This window comes from Phodopus roborovskii, unplaced genomic scaffold, assembly GCF_943737965.1.
Source record: "Phodopus roborovskii unplaced genomic scaffold, PHOROB, whole genome shotgun sequence".
NCBI classification, from domain to species: domain Eukaryota; kingdom Metazoa; phylum Chordata; class Mammalia; order Rodentia; family Cricetidae; genus Phodopus; species Phodopus roborovskii.
In genome coordinates this window covers 506,193-529,187 of record NW_026125595.1, presented here as the reverse complement: position 1 = coordinate 529,187, position 22,995 = coordinate 506,193, and positions in this window count along the sequence as shown.

The window sequence follows — 22,995 nt, the reverse complement described above, 5'->3', positions numbered from 1 at the left end:
TCATTGTACTTTAATGGCATAATGATGCTTGCGTTTTCATGCTTATGTCACTATAGGCAGGTTGTAGCTTGAGAGAACTGTAAATATGTATAACTCAAAAGAGAGAGCCCTGCTTTGATTTTGTGAGAAATTCAGTGAGGCTGTAAAGTTACTTCATCGGTGGTATACTCCTTTTAGCATGTGGGAGGGGCACTAGAATGTGACAGAATGTTTTTACATAAATGTTTCTTGGCAACCCTGCTTGCATTCTGTTTCCTGGTATCATGGGCCAACAACCAGAGAGCAGCTTCAGAAAGTGTTATCATGGGACCACACATTCTCCCAAGATAACTATCTCTTTAACTTTCAATGACAGCATTTGATTCGCCTAACCAAGACAGAGCCAAATCTCTGGAAGTTTGCCTACAGCTTTTACTGATTACCAAATCCAAGATTACCTAAACGCCAGAGAACATCGTCTGTGGAGAAACAGTTCAAAGTCTTCTGTTTATGAATTCTCTCTCTCCCCCTAAGAAGTAATGCTATGGAAACAAAGATAAAAAGACTCACATTTATTCACCAAAAGGTGGGTTTGCCATTTTTAACTTCCTTCAGGATGGTGGTAATCCATTTGTTAGAGTAGACATAGGGATTATTGGATTGCAGTCCATCTCTTTTGAGGCAGCCATCCAACATTAAATATGTGGTGTCTTCTAAAAACCTGCATACACAATGACATTTGAGGATTTAAACATTTGACTACTCTGACCTGCGATTAAATAAGTGTTGAACCTGGTAGTTTCCCTCAAACACGTGGCAGTCAGTGAGAGTCAATTGTGTCGAGTATGGCAGACCATTTCATCCTCTGACTTTGTTGTTCTTTGATTATTAAAATAGGACATTAGATAATCCCTGATCAGTGGATTCCACGATGTGGGAAGCAATTATTATGGACCATCTAAATTTCAATTTCTTAGTTAAAGTATTTAAATTAATCACGACATCATCATTCACGAGCCTGGTTTGGAGCCACCTTAGGGAAGTGGATGATGTTGCATGAACTGATTGTTCGATTATTTAATTATATAAAGCAATGATTATATCATCCATGACACCTGGAATCTGGTGCCACAGATCATCTAATTACATAATTAAAGTATGTAAATTGACAATCCATGTTAATACCCCAGATAATGTAAATATTTGTATAGTTATGTAAACCAAAAATCCTCCATTCCACAAAGAGTCCTGTAAACCTTCCTCCTGTGGAGATAATGTGCAATTTCTTTACATTTTATGATACAATCTTTCACTCGAGGATGATGACATCCTTCATGACTGGAGTCTGGCCATGCTTCCCTGCCAGTAAAATGCTCCATCACCTAGTTATTGTGAAGGATAACTATTACTGACTTTTTTAATTCTTCCAATTGTGTAAACGACAGACTATGCCATCACCGATTACGATTAAGGTGTAAACATCTGTCACGGACAAGGTTAGGAAAGTTGTAGATATGGGGCCGAGCATTTTGTGAATGATCTATGTATGTCCCAGAGTAAAAGGGATGCTGGACGATAGAGTCCAGAAGATTCCACGGGGCCCTTCGAGAAGTAAAAGGACTTCACCCAGGCCGGCATGGTGGTCTGGGTGTTGACTACCTGCTCTTCCTCCAAATCTTCACATCGGTTGTCATCTACCATGAGAAGAAGTAGTGGCACTACTAGGTCGGCACCATCTCTGAGACATCACAGAAGGATGACGACCCAGAACAAGGAAGAGAATCTCTCTCAGATATGCTGGTTATGCCCTTTCAGTCTGGATCCAACTTTTTGGTTTTAAATTTTCTCTTGTGTTTTCTTCCTTCCTTCCTTCCTTCTTTTCTTCCTTCCTTTTTTTTCTTTCTTTATTTATTTAAATCAATGTTGTTATCTGTCTAGGGGAGAATTAGGAGATATTAATCTCTTTATTCATTCAGTTTTTGTACGTATCTATGATTAAGAACTCAATGACTCTTCAGTATTGAGCAATCAGTTAGGCTTCATGCATAAAACACCTTCAACTTGCTTAATGTTTATTCATTTAATTATGAAGATCTGTCATTATGTATTCCGTGATCACTGGAATTTTGAGCCTCATTAGGGGATACCATCTTGCCAGACCATCACATCATCTAATACTAAACATAATTCCTTAAATGTTAAACTAGGAAATTAAATGATAACTCATCATTTAATTAATAAATTTAAAATACAGGTAGTGTTATGGACCATAAGCCCCATTTGGAGTCAGATTTTGGGAGTTGCTGTAACATCATCTCATTACTTCATCACTGAGCTATATAAATAGATCTTTACATCAGTGATAGGCTTAGGACTTTGGTGCAATTTCGTCAGTGTTAATATAAAATGCCCACTAATGAATTATCCATTTAATTTTTTAAAATCATCATTTTTCCTGGAAGAGATCAGTCTGACCACTCCATGTGGGATTTATGTATGCACCAACATGTCAATATTCAACCATTTTTCATTGGATAATAATTATTGAATTCGATGAAGACGTTGTTCTTCTTGACTGGGATCTGGCCATTCCTCCATGGGAGTTAATCGCGTGGCATTATTTAATTATCTAAGTACTACTTCCTTGACAATCACTGGAGATTGGACCATCCTATTAAATTTAAGTGTGCAGGACTATCCAATTTTTAACTTATTTGATTGCATATGTAATGACGGTGTCATCCGTCATTTGTTTGCTGAGTGATGGACACAGCAGGAGTTCGGTACAAGAAGTAGTGCCCAGAGAATGAGCGACAATGCGTTCTCCAGTGATTACTGATTACATAATAGTAGATTTTTCAAAATCGATGATTGCACGAATTAGAAATAAAAAACTGTATTATTTCACATCATCGGTTTCTGAGAGTTTGCAGAAGAACTGAACCATCAAGGACACAGTGATCACCGATTTTAAAAATGGAATAACAGAATAATCTCCTGATCTGGGAGTCTCACCTAATGAACTCTGTCGGGCTGATTACATGATACACCACCAACGACTAATAACACTAAATAAACATTTTGGAAATCAGGGTACTGGACTTAATAGAGAACTGTCAATGGAGGAATCCAAAATGACTGAAAGAAACATAAGACACTGCTCAAAATCCTTAGTCATCTTCTCAAAGAAAATCGCAAAAACGCTGAGAAACCATGGCATCAAGCTCCTCTAAAGGTCAGAGAATGAAGAGGAGATTTTATTATTTTCAAAAAGAGAAAAATGTTTATTGTAGGGGCAACTAATTGTATTGTTTCCATTCTAGAAATTAGAAAATTGAAGCATAGAAAACAGGATTAAAATACTCATCATTGTACTTTAATGGCATAATGATGCTTGCGTTTTCATGCTTATGTCACTATAGGCAGGTTGTAGCTTGAGAGAACTGTAAATATGTATAACTCAAAAGAGAGAGCCCTGCTTTGTTTTTGTGAGAAATTCAGTGAGGCTGTAAAATTACTTCATCGGTGGTATACTCCTTTTAGCATGTGGGAGGGGCACTAGAATGTGACAGAATGTTGGTACTTTAATGTTTCCTGGCAACCCTGCTTGCATTCTGTTTCCCTGGTATCATGGGCCAACGACCAGAGAGCAGCTGAGAGAAGTGTTATCATGGGACCTTACAGTCTCCCAAGATAACTATCTCTTTAACTTTCAATGACAGCATTTGATTCGACTAACCAAGTCAGAGCCAAATCTCTGGAAGTTTGCCTACAGCTTTTACTGATTTCCAAATCCAAGATTACCTAAACGTCAGAGAACATCGTCTGTGGAGAAACAGTTCAAAGTCTTCTGTTTATGAATTCTCTCTCTCCCCCTAAGAAGTAATGCTATGGAAACAAAGATAAAAAGACTCACAATTATTCACCAAAAGGTGGGTTTGCCATTTTTAACTTCCTTCAGGATGGTGGTAATCCATTTGTTAGAGTAGACATAGGGATTATTGGATTGCAGTCCATCTCTTTTGAGGCAGCCATCCAACATTAAATATGTGGCATCTTCTAAAAACCTGCATACACAATGACATTTGAGGATTTAAACATTTGACTACTCTGACCTGCGATTAAATAAGGGTTGAACCTGGGAGTTTCCCTCAAACACGTGGCAGTCAGTGAGAGTCAATTGTGTCGAGTATGGCAGACCATTTCATCCTCTGACTTTGTTGTTCTTTGATTATTAAAATAGGACATTAGATAATCCCTGATCAGTGGATTCCACGATGTGGGAAGCAATTATTATGGACCATCTAAATTTCAATTTCTTAGTTAAAGTATTTAAATTAATCACGACATCATCATTCACGAGCCTGGTTTGGAGCCACCTTAGGGAAGTGGATGATGTTGCATGAACTGATTGTTCGATTATTTAATTATATAAAACAATGATTATATCATCCATGACACCTGGAATCTGGTGCCACAGATCATCTAATTACATAATTAAAGTATGTAAATTGACAATCCATGTTAATACCCAATATAATGTAAATATTTGTATAGTTATGTAAACCAAAATCCTCCATTCCACAAAGAGTCCTGTAAACCTTCCTCCTGTGGAGATAATGTGCAATTTCTTTACATATTATGATACATTCTTTCACTCGAGGATGATGACATCCTTCATGACTGGAGTCTGGCCATGCTTCCCTGCCAGTAAAATGCTCCATCACCTAGTTATTGTGAAGGTTACCTATTACTGACTTATTTAATTCTTCCAATTGTGTAAACGACAGACTATGCCATCACCGATTACGATTACTGTGTAAACATCTGTCACGGACAAGGTTAGGAAAGTTGTAGATATGGGGCCGAGCATTTTGAGAATGATCTATGTATGTCCCAGAGTAAAAGGGATGCTGGACGACAGAGTCCAGAAGATTCCACGGGGCCCTTCGAGAAGTAAAAGGACTTCACCCAGGCCGGCATGGTGGTCTGGGTGTTGACTACCTGCTCTTCCTCCAAATCTTCACATCGGTTGTCATCTACCATGAGAAGAAGTTGTGGCACTACTAGGTCGGCACCATCTCTGAGACCTCACAGAAGGATGACGACCCAGAACAAGGAAGAGAATCTCTCTCTCAGATATGCTGGTTATGCCCCTTCAGTCTGGATCCAACTTGTTGGTGTTAAATTTTCTCTTGTGTTTTCTTCCTTCCTTCCTTCCTTCCTTCCTTCCTTTTTTCTTCCTTCCTTTTTTCTTCTTTATTTATTTAAATCAATGTTGTTATCTGTCTAGGGGAGAGAATTAGGAGATATTATCTCTTTATTCATTCAGTTTTTGTACATATCTATGATTAAGAACTCAATGACTCTTCAGTATTGTGCCATCAGTTAGGCTTCATGCATAAAACAACTTCAACTTGCTTAATGTTTATTCATTTAATTATGAAGATCTGTCATTATATATTCAGTGATCACTGGAATTTTGAGCCTCATTAGGGGATACCATCTTGCTAGACCATCACATCATCTAATACTACACATAATTCCTTAAATGTTAAACTAGGAAATTAAATGATAACTCATCATTTAATTAATAAATTTAAAATACAGGTAGTGTTATGGACCATAAGCCCCATTTGGAGTCAGATTTTGGGAGTTGCTGTAACATCATCTCATTACTTCATCACTGAGCTATATAAATAGATCTTTACATCAGTGATAGGCTTAGGACTTTGGTGCAATTTCGTCAGTGTTAATATAAAATGCCCACTAATGAATTATCCATTTAATTTTTTAAAATCATCATTTTTCCTGGAACAGATCAGTCTGACCACTCCATGTGGGATTTATGTATGCACCAACATGTCAATATTCAACCATTTTTCATTGGATAATAATTATTGAATTCGATGAAGACGTTGTTCTTCTTGACTGGGATCTGGCCATTCCTCCATGGGAGTTAATCGCGTGGCATTATTTAATTATCTAAGTACTACTTCCTTGACAATCACTGGAGATTGGACCACCCTATGAAATTTAAGTGTGCAGGACTATCCAATTTTTAACTTATTTGATTGCATATGTAATGACGGTGTCATCCGTCATTTGTTTGCTGAGTGATGGACACAGCAGGAGTTCGGTACAAGAAGTAGTGCCCAGAGAATGAGCGACAATGCGTTCTCCAGTGATTACTGATTACATAATAGTAGATTTTTAACAATCGAATGATTGCACTAATTGGAAATAAAGAACTGTATTATTCACATAATCGGTTTCCGAGAGGTTGCAGAAGAACTGAACCATCAAGGACACAGTGATCACCGATTTGAAAAATGGAATAACAGAATAATCTCCTGATCTGGGAGTCTCACCTAATGAACTCTGTCGGGCTGATTACATGACACACCACCAACGACAAATAACTCTAAATAAACATTTTAGAAATCAGGGTACTGGACTTAATAGAGAACTGTCAATGGAGGAATCCAAAATGACTGAAAGAAACATAAGACACTGCTCATAATCCTTAGTCATCTTCTCAAAGAAAATCGCAACAAACTGAGAAACCATGGGATCAAGCTCCTCTAAAGGTCAGAGAATGAAGAGGAGCTTCTTTTATTTTCAAAAAGAGAAAATGTTTATGGTAGGGGCGATTAATTGTATTGTTACCATTCTTGAAATTAGAAAATTGAAGCATAGAAAACAGGATTAAAATACTCATCATTGTACTTTAATGGCATAATGATGCTTGCGTTTTCATGCTTATGTCACTATAGGCAGGTTGTAGCTTGAGAGAACTGTAAATATGTATAACTCAAAAGAGAGAGCCCTGCTTTGATTTTGTGAGAAATTCAGTGAGGCTGTAAAGTTACTTCATCGGTGGTATACTCCTTTTAGCATGTGGGAGGGGCACTAGAATGTGACAGAATGTTGGTTCATAAATGTTTCCTGGCAACCCTGCTTGCATTCTGTTTCCTGGTATCATGGGCCAACGACCAGAGAGCAGCTTCGAGAAAGTGTTATCATGGGACCTTACAGTCTCCCAAGATAACTATCTCTTTAACTTTCAATGACAGCATTTGATTCGCCTAACCAAGTCAGAGCCAAATCTCTGGAAGTTTGCCTACAGCTTTTACTGATTTCCAAATCCAAGATTACCTAAACGTCAGAGAACATCCTCTGTGGAGAAACAGTTCAAAGTCTTCTGTTTATGAATTCTCTCTCTCCCCTAAGAAGTAATGCTATGGAAACAAAGATAAAAAGACTCACAATTATTCACCAAAAGGTGGGTTTGCCATTTTTAACTTCCTTCAGGATGGTGGTAATCCATTTGTTAGAGTAGACATAGGGATTATTGGATTGCAGTCCATCTCTTTTGAGGCAGCCATCCAACATTAAATATGTGGCATCTTCTAAAAACCTGCATACACAATGACATTTGAGGATTTAAACATTTGACTACTCTGACCTGCGATTAAATAAGGGTTGAACCTGGGAGTTTCCCTCAAACACGTGGCAGTCAGTGAGAGTCAATTGTGTCGAGTATGGCAGACCATTTCATCCTCTGACTTTGTTGTTCTTTGATTATTAAAATAGGACATTAGATAATCCCTGATCAGTGGATTCCACGATGTGGGAAGCAATTATTATGGACCATCTAAATTTCAATTTCTTAGTTAAAGTATTTAAATTAATCACGACATCATCATTCACGAGCCTGGTTTGGAGCCACCTTAGGGAAGTGGATGATGTTGCATGAACTGATTGTTCGATTATTTAATTATATAAAACAATGATTATATCATCCATGACACCTGGAATCTGGTGCCACAGATCATCTAATTACATAATTAAAGTATGTAAATTGACAATCCATGTTAATACCCAATATAATGTAAATATTTGTATAGTTATGTAAACCAAAAATCCTCCATTCCACAAAGAGTCCTGTAAACCTTCCTCCTGTGGAGATAATGTGCAATTTCTTTACATATTATGATACATTCTTTCACTTGAGGATGATGACATCCTTCATGACTGGAGTCTGGCCATGCTTCCCTGCCAGTAAAATGCTCCATCACCTAGTTATTGTGAAGGTTAACTATTACTGACTTATTTAATTCTTCCAATTGTGTAAACGACAGACTATGCCATCACCGATGACGATTACGGTGTAAACATCTGTCACGGACAAGGTTAGGAAAGTTGTAGATATGGGGCCGAGCATTTTGAGAATGATCTATGTATGTCCCAGAGTAAAAGGGATGCTGGACGATAGAGTCCAGAAGATTCCACGGGGCCCTTCGAGAAGTAAAAGGACTTCACCCAGGCCGGCATGGTGGTCTGGGTGTTGACTACCTGCTCTTCCTCCAAATCTTCACATCGGTTATCATCTACCATGAGAAGAAGTAGTGGCACTACTAGGTCGGCACCATCTCTGAGACCTCACAGAAGGATGACGACCCAGAAAAAGGAAGAGAATCTCTCTCTCAGATATGCTGGTTATGCCCCTTCAGTCTGGATCCAACTTGTTGGTTTTAAATTTTCTCTTGTGTTTTCTTCCTTCCTTCCTTCCCTCCTCCTTCCTTCCTTCCTTCATTTCTTCCTTCCTTTTTTCTTTCTTTATTTATTTAAATCAATGTTGTTATCTGTCTAGGGGAGATATTATCTCTTTATTCATTCAGTTTTTGTACATATCTATGATTAAGAACTCAATGACTCTTCAGTATTGAGCAATCAGTTAGGCTTCATGCATAAAACACCTTCAACTTGCTTAATGTTTATTCATTTAATTATGAAGATCTGTCATTATGTATTCAGTGATCACTGGAATTTTGAGCCTCATTAGGGGATACCATCTTGCCAGACCATCACATCATCTAATACTAAACATAATTCCTTAAATGTTAAACTAGGAAATTAAATGATAACTCATCATTTAATTAATAAATTTAAAATACAGGTAGTGTTATGGACCATAAGCCCCATTTGGAGTCAGATTTTGGGAGTTGCTGTAACATCATCTCATTACTTCATCACTGAACTATATAAATAGATCTTTACATCAGTGATAGGCTTAGGACTTTGGTGCAATTTTGTCAGTGTTAATATAAAATGCCCACTAATGAATTATCCATTTAATTTTTTAAAATCATCATTTTTCCTGGAAGAGATCAGTCTGACCACTCCATGTGGGATTTATGTATGCACCAACATGTCAATATTCAACCATTTTTCATTGGATAATAATTATTGAATTCGATGAAGACGTTGTTCTTCTTGACTGGGATCTGGCCATTCCTCCATGGGAGTTAATCGCGTGGCATTATTTAATTATCTAAGTACTACTTCCTTGACAATCACTGGAGATTGGTCCACCCTATGAAATTTAAGTGTGCAGGACTATCCAATTTTTAACTTATTTGATTGCATATGTAATGACGGTGTCATCCGTCATTTGTTTGCTGAGTGATGGACACAGCAGGAGTTCGGTACAAGAAGTAGTGCCCAGAGAATGAGCGACAATGCGTTCTCCAGTGATTACTGATTACATAATATTAGATTTTTAACAATCGAATGATTGCACGAATTAGAAATAAAAAACTGTATTATTCACATCATCGGTTTCCGAGAGGTTGCAGAAGAACTGAACCATCAAGGACACAGTGATCACCGATTTTAAAAATGGAATAACAGAATAATCTCCTGATCTGGGAGTCTCACCTAATGAACTCTGTCAGGATGATTACATGACACACCACCAACGACAAATAACTCTAAATAAACATTTTAGAAATCAGGGTACTGGTCTTAATAGAGAACTGTCAATGGAGGAATCCAAAATGACTGAAAGAAACATAAGACACTGCTCAAAATCCTTAGTCATCTTCTCAAAGAAAATCGCAACAACGCTAAGAAACCATGGGATCAAGCTCCTCTAAAAGTCAGAGAATGAAGAGGAGCTTCTTTTATTTTCAAAAAGAAAACGTTTATGGTAGAGGCGATTAATTGTATTGTTACCATTCTTGAAATTAGAAAATTGAAACAAAGAAAACAGGATTAAAATACTCATCATTGTACTTTAATGGCATAATGATGCTTGCGTTTTCATGCTTATGTCACTATAGGCAGGTTGTAGCTTGAGAGAACTGTAAATATGTATAACTCAAAAGAGAGAGCCCTGCTTTGATTTTGTGAGAAATTCAGTGAGGCTGTAAAGTTACTTCATCGGTGGTATACTCCTTTTAGCATGTGGGAGGGGGCACTAGAATGTGACAGAATGTTGGTTCATAAATGTTTCCTGGCAACCCTGCTTGCATTCTGTTTCCTGGTATCATGGGCCAACGACCAGAGAGCAGCTTCGAGACAGTGTTATCATGGGACCTTACAGTCTCCCAAGATAACTATCTCTTTAACTTTCAATGACAGCATTTGTTTCGCCTAACCAAGACAGAGCCAAATCTCTGGAAGTTTGCCTACAGCTTTTACTGATTACCAAATCCAAGATTACCTAAACGTCAGAGAACATCGTCTGTGGAGAAACAGTTCAAAGTCTTCTGTTTATGAATTCTCTCTCTCTTCTAAGAAGTAATGCTATGGAAACAAAGATAAAAAGACTCACAATTATTCACCAAAAGGTGGGTTTGCCATTTTTAACTTCCTTCAGGATGGTGGTTATCCATTTGTTAGAGTAGACATAGGGATTATTGGATTGCAGTCCATCTCTTTTGAGGCAGCCATCCAACATTAAATATGTGGTATCTTCTAAAAACCTGCATACACAATGACATTTGAGGATTTAAACATTTGACTACTCTGACCTGCGATTAAATAAGGGTTGAACCTGGGAGTTTCCCTCAAACACGTGGCAGTCAGTGAGAGTCAATTGTGTCGAGTATGGCAGACCATTTCATCCTCTGACTTTGTTGTTCTTTGATTATTAAAATAGGACATTAGATAATCCCTGATCAGTGGATTCCACGATGTGGGAAGCAATTATTATAGACCATCTAAATTTCAATTTCTTAGTTAAAGTATTTAAATTAATCACGACATCATCATTCACGAGCCTGGTTTGGAGCCACCTTAGGGAAGTGGATGATGTTGCATGAACTGATTGTTCGATTATTTAATTATATAAAGCAATGATTATATCATCCATGACACCTGGAATCTGGTGCCACAGATCATCTAATTACATAATTAAAGTATGTAAATTGACAATCCATGTTAATACCCCAGATAATGTAAATATTTGTATAGTTATGTAAACCAAAAATCCTCCATTCCACAAAGAGTCCTGTAAACCTTCCTCCTGTGGAGATAATGTGCAATTTCTTTACATTTTATGATACAATCTTTCACTCGAGGATGATGACATCCTTCATGACTGGAGTCTGGCCATGCTTCCCTGCCAGTAAAATGCTCCATCACCTAGTTATTGTGAAGGTTAACTATTACTGACTTATTTAATTCTTCCAATTGTGTAAACGACAGACTATGCCATCACCGATGACGATTACTGTGTAAACATCTGTCACGGACAAGGTTAGGAAAGTTGTAGATATGGGGCCGAGCATTTTGTGATTGATCTATGTATGTCCCAGAGTAAAAGGGATGCTGGACGATAGAGTCCAGAAGATTCCACGGGGCCCTTCGAGAAGTAAAAGGACTTCACCCAGGCCGGCATGGTGGTCTGGGTGTTGACTACCTGCTCTTCCTCCAAATCTTCACATCGGTTGTCATCTACCATGAGAAGAAGTAGTGGCACTACTAGGTCGGCACCATCTCTGAGACCTCACAGAAGGATGACGACCCAGAACAAGGAAGAGAATCTCTCTCTCAGATATGCTGGTTATGCCCCTTCAGTCTGGATCCAACTTGTTGGTGTTAAATTTTCTCTTGTGTTTTCTTCCTTTCTTCCTTCCTTCCTTCCTTCCTTCCTTCTTTTCTTCCTTCCTTTTTTCTTTCTTTATTTATTTAAATCAATGTTGTTATCTGTCTAGGGGAGAATTAGGAGATATTAATCTCTTTATTCATTCAGTTTTTGTACATATTTATGATTAAGAACTCAATGACTCTTCAGTATTGAGCAATCAGTTAGGCTTCATGCATAAAACACCTTCAACTTGCTTAATGTTTATTCATTTAATTATGAAGATCTGTCATTATGTATTCAGTGATCACTGGAATTTTGAGCCTCATTAGGGGATACCATCTTGCCAGACCATCACATCATCTAATACTAAACATAATTCCTTAAATGTTAAACTAGGAAATTAAATGATAACTCATCATTTAATTAATAAATTTAAAATACAGGTAGTGTTATGGACCATAAGCCCCATTTGGAGTCAGATTTTGGGAGTTGCTGTAACATCATCTCATTACTTCATCACTGAGCTATATAAATAGATCTTTACATCAGTGATAGGCTTAGGACTTTGGTGCAATTTCGTCAGTGTTAATATAAAATGCCCACTAATGAATTATCCATTTAATTTTTTAAAATCATCATTTTTCCTGGAAGAGATCAGTCTGACCACTCCATGTGGGATTTATGTATGCACCAACATGTCAATATTCAACCATTTTTCATTGGATAATAATTATTGAATTCGATGAAGACGTTGTTCTTCTTGACTGGGATCTGGCCATTCCTCCATGGGAGTTAATCGCGTGGCATTATTTAATTATCTAAGTACTACTTCCTTGACAATCACTGGAGATTGGTCCACCCTATGAAATTTAAGTGTGCAGGACTATCCAATTTTTAACTTATTTGATTGCATATGTAATGACGGTGTCATCCGTCATTTGTTTGCTGAGTGATGGACACAGCAGGTGTTCGGTACAAGAAGTAGTGCCCAGAGAATGAGCGACAATGCGTTCTCCAGTGATTACTGATTACATAATAGTAGATTTTTCAAAATCGATGATTGCACGAATTAGAAATAAAAAACTGTATTATTTCACATCATCGGTTTCTGAGAGGTTGCAGAAGAACTGAACCATCAAGGACACAGTGATCACCGATTTTAAAAATGGAATAACAGAATAATCTCCTGATCTGGGAGTCTCACCTAATGAACTCTGTCGGGCTGATTACATGACACACCACCAACGACAAATAACTCTAAATAAACATTTTGGAAATCAGGGTACTGGACTTAATAGAGAACTGTCAATGGAGGAATCCAAAATGACTGAAAGAAACATAAGACACTGCTCAAAATCCTTAGTCATCTTCTCAAAGAAAATCGCAACAACGCTGAGAAACCATGGGATCAAGCTCCTCTAAAGGTCAGAGAATGAAGAGGAGCTTTTTTTATTTTCAAAAGAGAAAATGTTTATGGTAGGGGCAACTAATTGTATTGTTTCCATTCTTGAAATTAGAAAATTGAAGCATAGAAAACAGGATTAAAATACTCATCATTGTACTTTAATGGCATAATGATGCTTGCGTTTTCATGCTTATGTCACTATAGGCAGGTTGTAGCTTGAGAGAACTGTAAATATGTATAACTCAAAAGAGAGAGCCCTGCTTTGTTTTTGTGAGAAATTCAGTGAGGCTGTAAAGTTACTTCATCGGTGGTATACTCCTTTTAGCATGTGGGAGGGGCACTAGAATGTGACAGAATGTTGGTTCATAAATGTTTCCTGGCAACCCTGCTTGCATTCTGTTTCCTGGTATCATGGGCCAACGACCAGAGAGCAGCTTCGAGACAGTGTTATCATGGGACCTTACAGTCTCCCAAGATAACTATCTCTTTAACTTTCAATGACAGCATTTGATTCGCCTAACCAAGTAAGAGCCAAATCTCTGGAAGTTTGCCTACAGCTTTTACTGATTACCAAATCCAAGATTACCTAAACGTCAGAGAACATCGTCTGTGGAGAAACAGTTCAAAGTCTTCTGTTTATGAATTCTCTCTCTCTCCTGAGAAGTAGTGCTATGGAAACAAAGATAAAAAGACTCACAATTATTCACCAAAAGGTGGGTTTGCCATTTTTAACTTCCTTGAGGATGGTGGTAATCCATTTGTTATAGTAGACATAGAGATTATTGGATTGCAGTCCATCTCTTTTGAGGCAGCCATCCAACATTAAATATGTGGCATCTTCTAAAAACCTGCATACACAATGACATTTGAGGATTTAAACATTTGACTACTCTGACCTGCGATTAAATAAGGGTTGAACCTGGGAGTTTCCCTCAAACACGTGGCAGTCAGTGAGAGTCAATTGTGTCGAGTATGGCAGACCATTTCATCCTCTGACTTTGTTGTTCTTTGATTATTAAAATAGGACATTAGATAATCCCTGATCAGTGGATTCCACGATGTGGGAAGCAATTATTATAGACCATCTAAATTTCAATTTCTTAGTTAAAGTATTTAAATTAATCACGACATCATCATTCACGAGCCTGGTTTGGAGCCACCTTAGGGAAGTGGATGATGTTGCATGAACTGATTGTTCGATTATTTAATTATATAAAACAATGATTATATCATCCATGACACCTGGAATCTGGTGCCACAGATCATCTAATTACATAATTAAAGTATGTAAATTGACAATCCATGTTAATACCCCAGATAATGTAAATATTTGTATAGTTATGTAAACCAAAAATCCTCCATTCCACAAAGAGTCCTGTAAACCTTCCTCCTGTGGAGATAATGTGCAATTTCTTTACATTTTATGATACATTCTTTCACTCGAGGATGATGACGTCCTTCATGACTGGAGTCTGGCCATGCTTCCCTGCCAGTAAAATGCTCCATCACCTAGTTATTGTGAAGGTTACCTATTACTGACTTATTTAATTCTTCCAATTGTGTAAACGACAGACTATGCCATCACCGATTACGATTAATGTGTAAACATCTGTCACGGACAAGGTTAGGAAAGTTGTAGATATGGGGCCGAGCATTTTGTGAATGATCTATGTATGTCCCAGTGTAAAAGGGATGCTGGACGATAGAGTCCAGAAGATTCCACGGGGCCCTTCGAGAAGTAAAAGGACTTCACCCAGGCCGGCATGGTGGTCTGGGTGTTGACTACCTGCTCTTCCTCCAAATCTTCACATCGGTTGTCATCTACCATGAGAAGAAGTAGTGGCACTACTAGGTCGGCACCATCTCTGAGACCTCACAGAAGGATGACGACCCAGAACAAGGAAGAGAATCTCTCTCTCAGATATGCTGGTTATGCCCCTTCAGTCTGGATCCAACTTGTTGGTGTTAAATTTTCTCTTGTGTTTTCTTCCTTTCTTCCTTCCTTCCTTCCTTCCTTCTTTTCTTCCTTCCTTTTTTCTTTCTTTATTTATTTAAATCAATGTTGTTATCTGTCTAGGGGAGAATTAGGAGATATTATCTCTTTATTCATTCAGTATTTGTACATATCTATGATTAAGAACTCAATGACTCTTCGGTATTGAGCAATCAGTTAGGCTTCATGCATAAAACACCTTCAACTTGCTTAATGTTTATTCATTTAATTATGAAGATCTGTCATTATGTATTCAGTGATCACTGGAATTTTGAGCCTCATTAGGGGATACCATCTTGCCAGACCATCACATCATCTAATACTACACATAATTCCTTAAATGTTAAACTAGGAAATTAAATGATAACTCATCATTTAATTAATAAATTTAAAATACAGGTAGTGTTATGGACCATAAGCCCCATTTGGAGTCAGATTTTGGGAGTTGCTGTAACATCATCTCATTACTTCATCACTGAGCTATATAAATAGATCTTTACATCAGTGATAGGCTTAGGACTTTGGTGCAATTTCGTCAGTGTTAATATAAAATGCCCACTAATGAATTATCCACTTAATTTTTTAAAATCATCATTTTTCCTGGAACAGATCAGTCTGACTACTCCATGTGGGATTTATGTATGCACCAACATGTCAATATTCAACCATTTTTCATTGGATAATAATTATTGAATTCGATGAAGACGTTGTTCTTCTTGACTGGGATCTGGCCATTCCTCCATGGGAGTTAATCGCGTGGCATTATTTAATTATCTAAGTACTACTTCCTTGACAATCACTGGAGATTGGTCCACCCTATGAAATTTAAGTGTGCAGGACTATCCAATTTTTAACTTATTTGATTGCATATGTAATGACGGTGTCATCCGTCATTTGTTTGCTGAGTGATGGACACAGCAGGTGTTCGGTACAAGAAGTAGTGCCCAGAGAATGAGCGACAATGCGTTCTCCAGTGATTACTGATTACATAATAGTAGATTTTTAAAAATCGAATGATTGCACGAATTAGAAATAAAAAACTGTATTATTTCACATCATCGGTTTCTGAGAGGTTGCAGAAGAACTGAACCATCAAGGACACAGTTATCACCGATTTTAAAAATGGAATAACAGAATAATCTCCTGATCTGGGAGTCTCACCTAATGAACTCTGTCGGGCTGATTACATGACACACCACCAACGACAAATAACTCTAAATAAACATTTTAGAAATCAGGGTACTGGACTTAATAGAGAACTGTCAATGGAGGAATCCAAAATGACTGAAAGAAACATAAGACACTGCTCAAAATCCTTAGTCATCTTCTCAAAGAAAATCGCAACAACGCTGAGAAACCATGGGATCAAGCTCCTCTAAAGGTCAGAGAATGAAGAGGAGCTTCTTTTATTTTCAAAAAGAGAAAACGTTTATGGTAGAGGCGATTAATTGTATTGTTACCATTCTTGAAATTAGAAAATTGAAGCATAGAAAACAGGATTAAAATACTCATCATTGTACTTTAATGGCATAATGATGCTTGCGTTTTCATGCTTATGTCACTATAGGCAGGTTGTAGCTTGAGAGAACTGTAAATATGTATAACTCAAAAGAGAGAGCCCTGCTTTGATTTTGTGAGAAATTCAGTGAGGCTGTAAAGTTACTTCATCGGTGGTATACTCCTTTTAGCATGTGGGAGGGGGCACTAGAATGTGACAGAATGTTGGTTCATAAATGTTTCCTGGCAACCCTGCTTGCATTCTGTTTCCTGGTATCATGGGCCAACGACCAGAGAGCAGCTTCGAGACAGTGTTATCATGGGACCTTACAGTCTCCCAAGATAACTATCTCTTTAACTTTCAATGACAGCATTTGATTCGCCTAACCAAGTAAGAGCCAAATCTCTGGAAGTTTGCCTACAGCTTTTACTGATTACCAAAGCCAAGATTACCTAAACGTCAGAGAACATCGTCTGTGGAGAAACAGTTCAAAGTCTTCTGTTTATGAATTCTCTCTCTCCCCTAAGAAGTAGTGCTATGGAAACAAAGATAAAAAGACACACATTTATTCACCAAAAGGTGGGTTTGCCATTTTTAACTTCCTTGAGGATGGTGGTAATCCATTTGTTAGAGTAGACATAGAGATTATTGGATTGCAGTCCATCTCTTTTGAGGCAGCCATCCAACATTAAATATGTGGTATCTTCTAAAAACCTGCATACACAATGACATTTGAGGATTTAAACATTTGACTACTCTGACCTGCGATTAAATAAGGGTTGAACCTGGGAGTTTCCCTCAAACACGTGGCAGTCAGTGAGAGTCAATTGTGTCGAGTATGGCAGACCATTTCATCCTCTGACTTTGTTGTTCTTTGATTATTAAAATAGGACATTAGATAATCCCTGATCAGTGGATTCCACGATGTGGGAAGCAATTATTATGGACCATCTAAATTTCAATTTCTTAGTTAAAGTATTTAAATTAATCACGACATCATCATTCACGAGCCTGGTTTGGAGCCACCTTAGGGAAGTGGATGATGTTGCATGAACTGATTGTTCGATTATTTAATTATATAAAGCAATGATTATATCATCCATGACACCTGGAATCTGGTGCCACAGATCATCTAATTACATAATTAAAGTATGTAAATTGACAATCCATGTTAATACCCCAGATAATGTAAATATTTGTATAGTTATGTAAACCAAAAATCCTCCATTCCACAAAGAGGTCCTGTAAACCTTCGTCCTGTGGAGATAATGTGCAATTTCTTTACATTTTATGATACATTCTTTCACTCGAGGATGATGACGTCCTTCATGACTGGAGTCTGGCCATGCTTCCCTGCCAGTAAAATGCTCCATCACCTAGTTATTGTGAAGGTTAACTATTACTGACTTATTTAATTCTTCCAATTGTGTAAACGACAGACTATGCCATCACCGATTACGATTAAGGTGTAAACATCTGTCACGGACAAGGTTAGGAAAGTTGTAGATATGGGGCCGAGCATTTTGTGAATGATCTATGTATGTCCCAGTGTAAAAGGGATGCTGGACGATAGAGTCCAGAAGATTCCACGGGGCCCTTCGAGAAGTAAAAGGACTTCACCCAGGCCGGCATGGTGGTCTGGGTGTTGACTACCTGCTCTTCCTCCAAATCTTCACATCGGTTGTCATCTACCATGAGAAGAAGTAGTGGCACTACTAGGTCGGCACCATCTCTGAGACCTCACAGAAGGATGACGACCCAGAACAAGGAAGAGAATCTCTCTCTCAGATATGCTGGTTATGCCCCTTTCAGTCTGGATCCAACTTGTTGGTGTTAAATTTTCTCTTGTGTTTTCTTCCTTTCTTCCTTCCTTCCTTCCTTCCTTCTTTTCTTCCTTCCTTTTTTTCTTTCTTTATTTATTTAAATCAATGTTGTTATCTGTCTAGGGGAGAATTAGGAGATATTATCTCTTTATTCATTCAGTATTTGTACATATCTATGATTAAGAACTCAATGACTCTTCGGTATTGAGCAATCAGTTAGGCTTCATGCATAAAACACCTTCAACTTGCTTAATGTTTATTCATTTAATTATGAAGATCTGTCATTATGTATTCCGTGATCACTGGAATTTTGAGCCTCATTAGGGGATACCATCTTGCCAGACCATCACATCATCTAATACTAAACATAATTCCTTAAATGTTAAACTAGGAAATTAAATGATAACTCATCATTTAATTAATAAATTTAAAATACAGGTAGTGTTATGGACCATAAGCCCCATTTGGAGTCAGATTTTGGGAGTTGCTGTAACATCATCTCATTACTTCATCACTGAGCTATATAAATAGATCTTTACATCAGTGATAGGCTTAGGACTTTGGTGCAATTTCGTCAGTGTTAATATAAAATGCCCACTAATGAATTATCCATTTAATTTTTTAAAATCATCATTTTTCCTGGAAGAGATCAGTCTGACTACTCCATGTGGGATTTATGTATGCACCAACATGTCAATATTCAACCATTTTTCATTGGATAATAATTATTGAATTCGATGAAGACGTTGTTCTTCTTGACTGGGATCTGGCCATTCCTCCATGGGAGTTAATCGCGTGGCATTATTTAATTATCTAAGTACTACTTCCTTGACAATCACTGGAGATTGGACCACCCTATGAAATTTAAGTGTGCAGGACTATCCAATTTTTAACTTATTTGATTGCATATGTAATGACGGTGTCATCCGTCATTTGTTTGCTGAGTGATGGACACAGCAGGAGTTCGGTACAAGAAGTAGTGCCCAGAGAATGAGCGACAATGCGTTCTCCAGTGATTACTGATTACATAATAGTAGATTTTTCAAAATCGATGATTGCACGAATTAGAAATAAAAAACTGTATTATTTCACATCATCGGTTTCTGAGAGGTTGCAGAAGAACTGAACCATCAAGGACACAGTGATCACCGATTTTAAAAATGGAACAACAGAATAATCTCCTGATCTGGGAGTCTCACCTAATGAACTCTGTCGGGCTGATTACATGATACACCACCAACGACTAATAACTCTAAATAAACATTTTGGAAATCAGGGTACTGGACTTAATAGAGAACTGTCAATGGAGGAATCCAAAATGACTGAAAGAAACATAAGACACTGCTCAAAATCCTTAGTCATCTTCTCAAAGAAAATCGCAAAAACGCTGAGAAACCATGGCATCAAGCTCCTCTAAAGGTCAGAGAATGAAGAGGAGATTTTATTATTTTCAAAAAGAGAAAATGTTTATTGTAGGGGCAACTAATTGTATTGTTTCCATTCTAGAAATTAGAAAATTGAAGCATAGAAAACAGGATTAAAATACTCATCATTGTACTTTAATGGCATAATGATGCTTGCGTTTTCATGCTTATGTCACTATAGGCAGGTTGTAGCTTGAGAGAACTGTAAATATGTATAACTCAAAAGAGAGAGCCCTGCTTTGTTTTTGTGAGAAATTCAGTGAGGCTGTAAAGTTACTTCATCGGTGGTATACTCCTTTTAGCATGTGGGAGGGGCACTAGAATGTGACAGAATGTTGGTACTTTAATGTTTCCTGGCAACCCTGCTTGCATTCTGTTTCCTGGTATCATGGGCCAACGACCAGAGAGCAGCTTCGAGAAAGTGTTATCATGGGACCTTACAGTCTCCCAAGATAACTATCTCTTTAACTTTCAATGACAGCATTTGATTCGACTAACCAAGTCAGAGCCAAATCTCTGGAAGTTTGCCTACAGCTTTTACTGATTTCCAAATCCAAGATTACCTAAACGTCAGAGAACATCGTCTGTGGAGAAACAGTTCAAAGTCTTCTGTTTATGAATTCTCTCTCTCCCCTAAGAAGTAATGCTATGGAAACAAAGATAAAAAGACTCACAATTATTCACCAAAAGGTGGGTTTGCCATTTTTAACTTCCTTCAGGATGGTGGTAATCCATTTGTTAGAGTACACATAGGGATTATTGGATTGCAGTCCATCTCTTTTGAGGCAGCCATCCAACATTAAATATGTGGCATCTTCTAAAAACCTGCATACACAAAGACATTTGAGGATTTAAACATTTGACTACTCTGACCTGCGATTAAATAAGGGTTGAACCTGGGAGTTTCCCTCAAACACGTGGCAGTCAGTGAGAGTCAATTGTGTCGAGTATGGCAGACCATTTCATCCTCTGACTTTGTTGTTCTTTGATTATTAAGGACATTAGATAATCCCTGATCAGTGGATTCCACGATGTGGGAAGCAATTATTATGGACCATCTAAATTTCAATTTCTTAGTTAAAGTATTTAAATTAATCACGACATCATCATTCACGAGCCTGGTTTGGAGCCACCTTAGGGAAGTGGATGATGTTGCATGAACTGATTGTTCGATTATTTAATTATATAAAGCAATGATTATATCATCCATGACACCTGGAATCTGGTGCCACAGATCATCTAATTACATAATTAAAGTATGTAAATTGGCAAGCCATGTTAATACCCCAGATAATGTAAATATTTGTATAGTTATGTAAACCAAAAATCCTCCATTCCACAAAGAGTCCTGTAAACCTTCCTCCTGTGGAGATAATGTGCAATTTCTTTACATATTATGATACATTCTTTCACTAGAGGATGATGACATCCTTCATGACTGGAGTCTGGCCATGCTTCCCTGCCAGTAAAATGCTCCATCACCTAGTTATTGTGAAGGTTACCTATTACTGACTTATTTAATTCTTCCAATTGTGTAAACGACAGACTATGCCATCACCGATGACGATTACTGTGTAAACATCTGTCACGGACAAGGTTAGGAAAGTTGTAGATATGGGGCCGAGCATTTTGAGAATGATCTATGTATGTCCCAGAGTAAAAGGGATGCTGGACGACAGAGTCCAGAAGATTCCACGGGGCCCTTCGAGAAGTAAAGGACTTCACCCAGGCCGGCATGGTGGTCTGGGTGTTGACTACCTGCTCTTCCTCCAAATCTTCACATCGGTTGTCATCTACCATGAGAAGAAGTAGTGGCACTACTAGGTCGGCACCATCTCTGAGACCTCACAGAAGGATGACGACCCAGAACAAGGAAGAGAATCTCTCTCTCAGATATGCTGGTTATGCCCCTTCAGTCTGGATCCAACTTGTTGGTGTTAAATTTTCTCTTGTGTTTCCTTCCTTCCTTCCTTCCTTCCTTCATTTCTTCCTTCCTTTTTTCTTTCTTTATTTATTTAAATCAATGTTGTTATCTGTCTAGGGGAGATATTATCTCTTTATTCATTCAGTTTTTGTACATATCTATGATTAAGAACTCAATGACTCTGCGGTATTGAGCAATCAGTTAGGCTTCATGCATAAAACACCTTCAACTTGCTTAATGTTTATTCATTTAATTATGAAGATCTGTCATTATGTATTCAGTGATCACTGGAATTTTGAGCCTCATTAGGGGGATACCATCTTGCCAGACCATCACATCATCTAATACTACACATAATTCCTTAAATGTTAAACTAGGAAATTAAATGATAACTCATCATTTAATTAATAAATTTAAAATACAGGTAGTGTTATGGACCATAAGCCCCATTTGGAGTCAGATTTTGGGAGTTGCTGTAACATCATCTCATTACTTCATCACTGAGCTATATAAATAGATCTTTACATCAGTGATAGGCTTAGGACTTTGGTGCAATTTCGTCAGTGTTAATATAAAATGCCCACTAATGAATTATCCATTTAATTTTTTAAAATCATCATTTTTCCTGGAAGAGATCAGTCTGACCACTCCATGTGGGATTTATGTATGCACCAACATGTCAATATTCAACCATTTTTCATTGGATAATAATTATTGAATTCGATGAAGACGTTGTTCTTCTTGACTGGGATCTGGCCATTCCTCCATGGGAGTTAATCGCGTGGCATTATTTAATTATCTAAGTACTACTTCCTTGACAATCACTGGAGATTGGTCCACCCTATGAAATTTAAGTGTGCAGGACTATCCAATTTTTAACTTATTTGATTGCATATGTAATGACGGTGTCATCCGTCATTTGTTTGCTGAGTGATGGACACAGCAGGAGTTCGGTACAAGAAGTAGTGCCCAGAGAATGAGCGACAATGCGTTCTCCAGTGATTACTGATTACATAATAGTAGATTTTTAACAATCGAATGATTGCACGAATTAGAAATAAAAAACTGTAT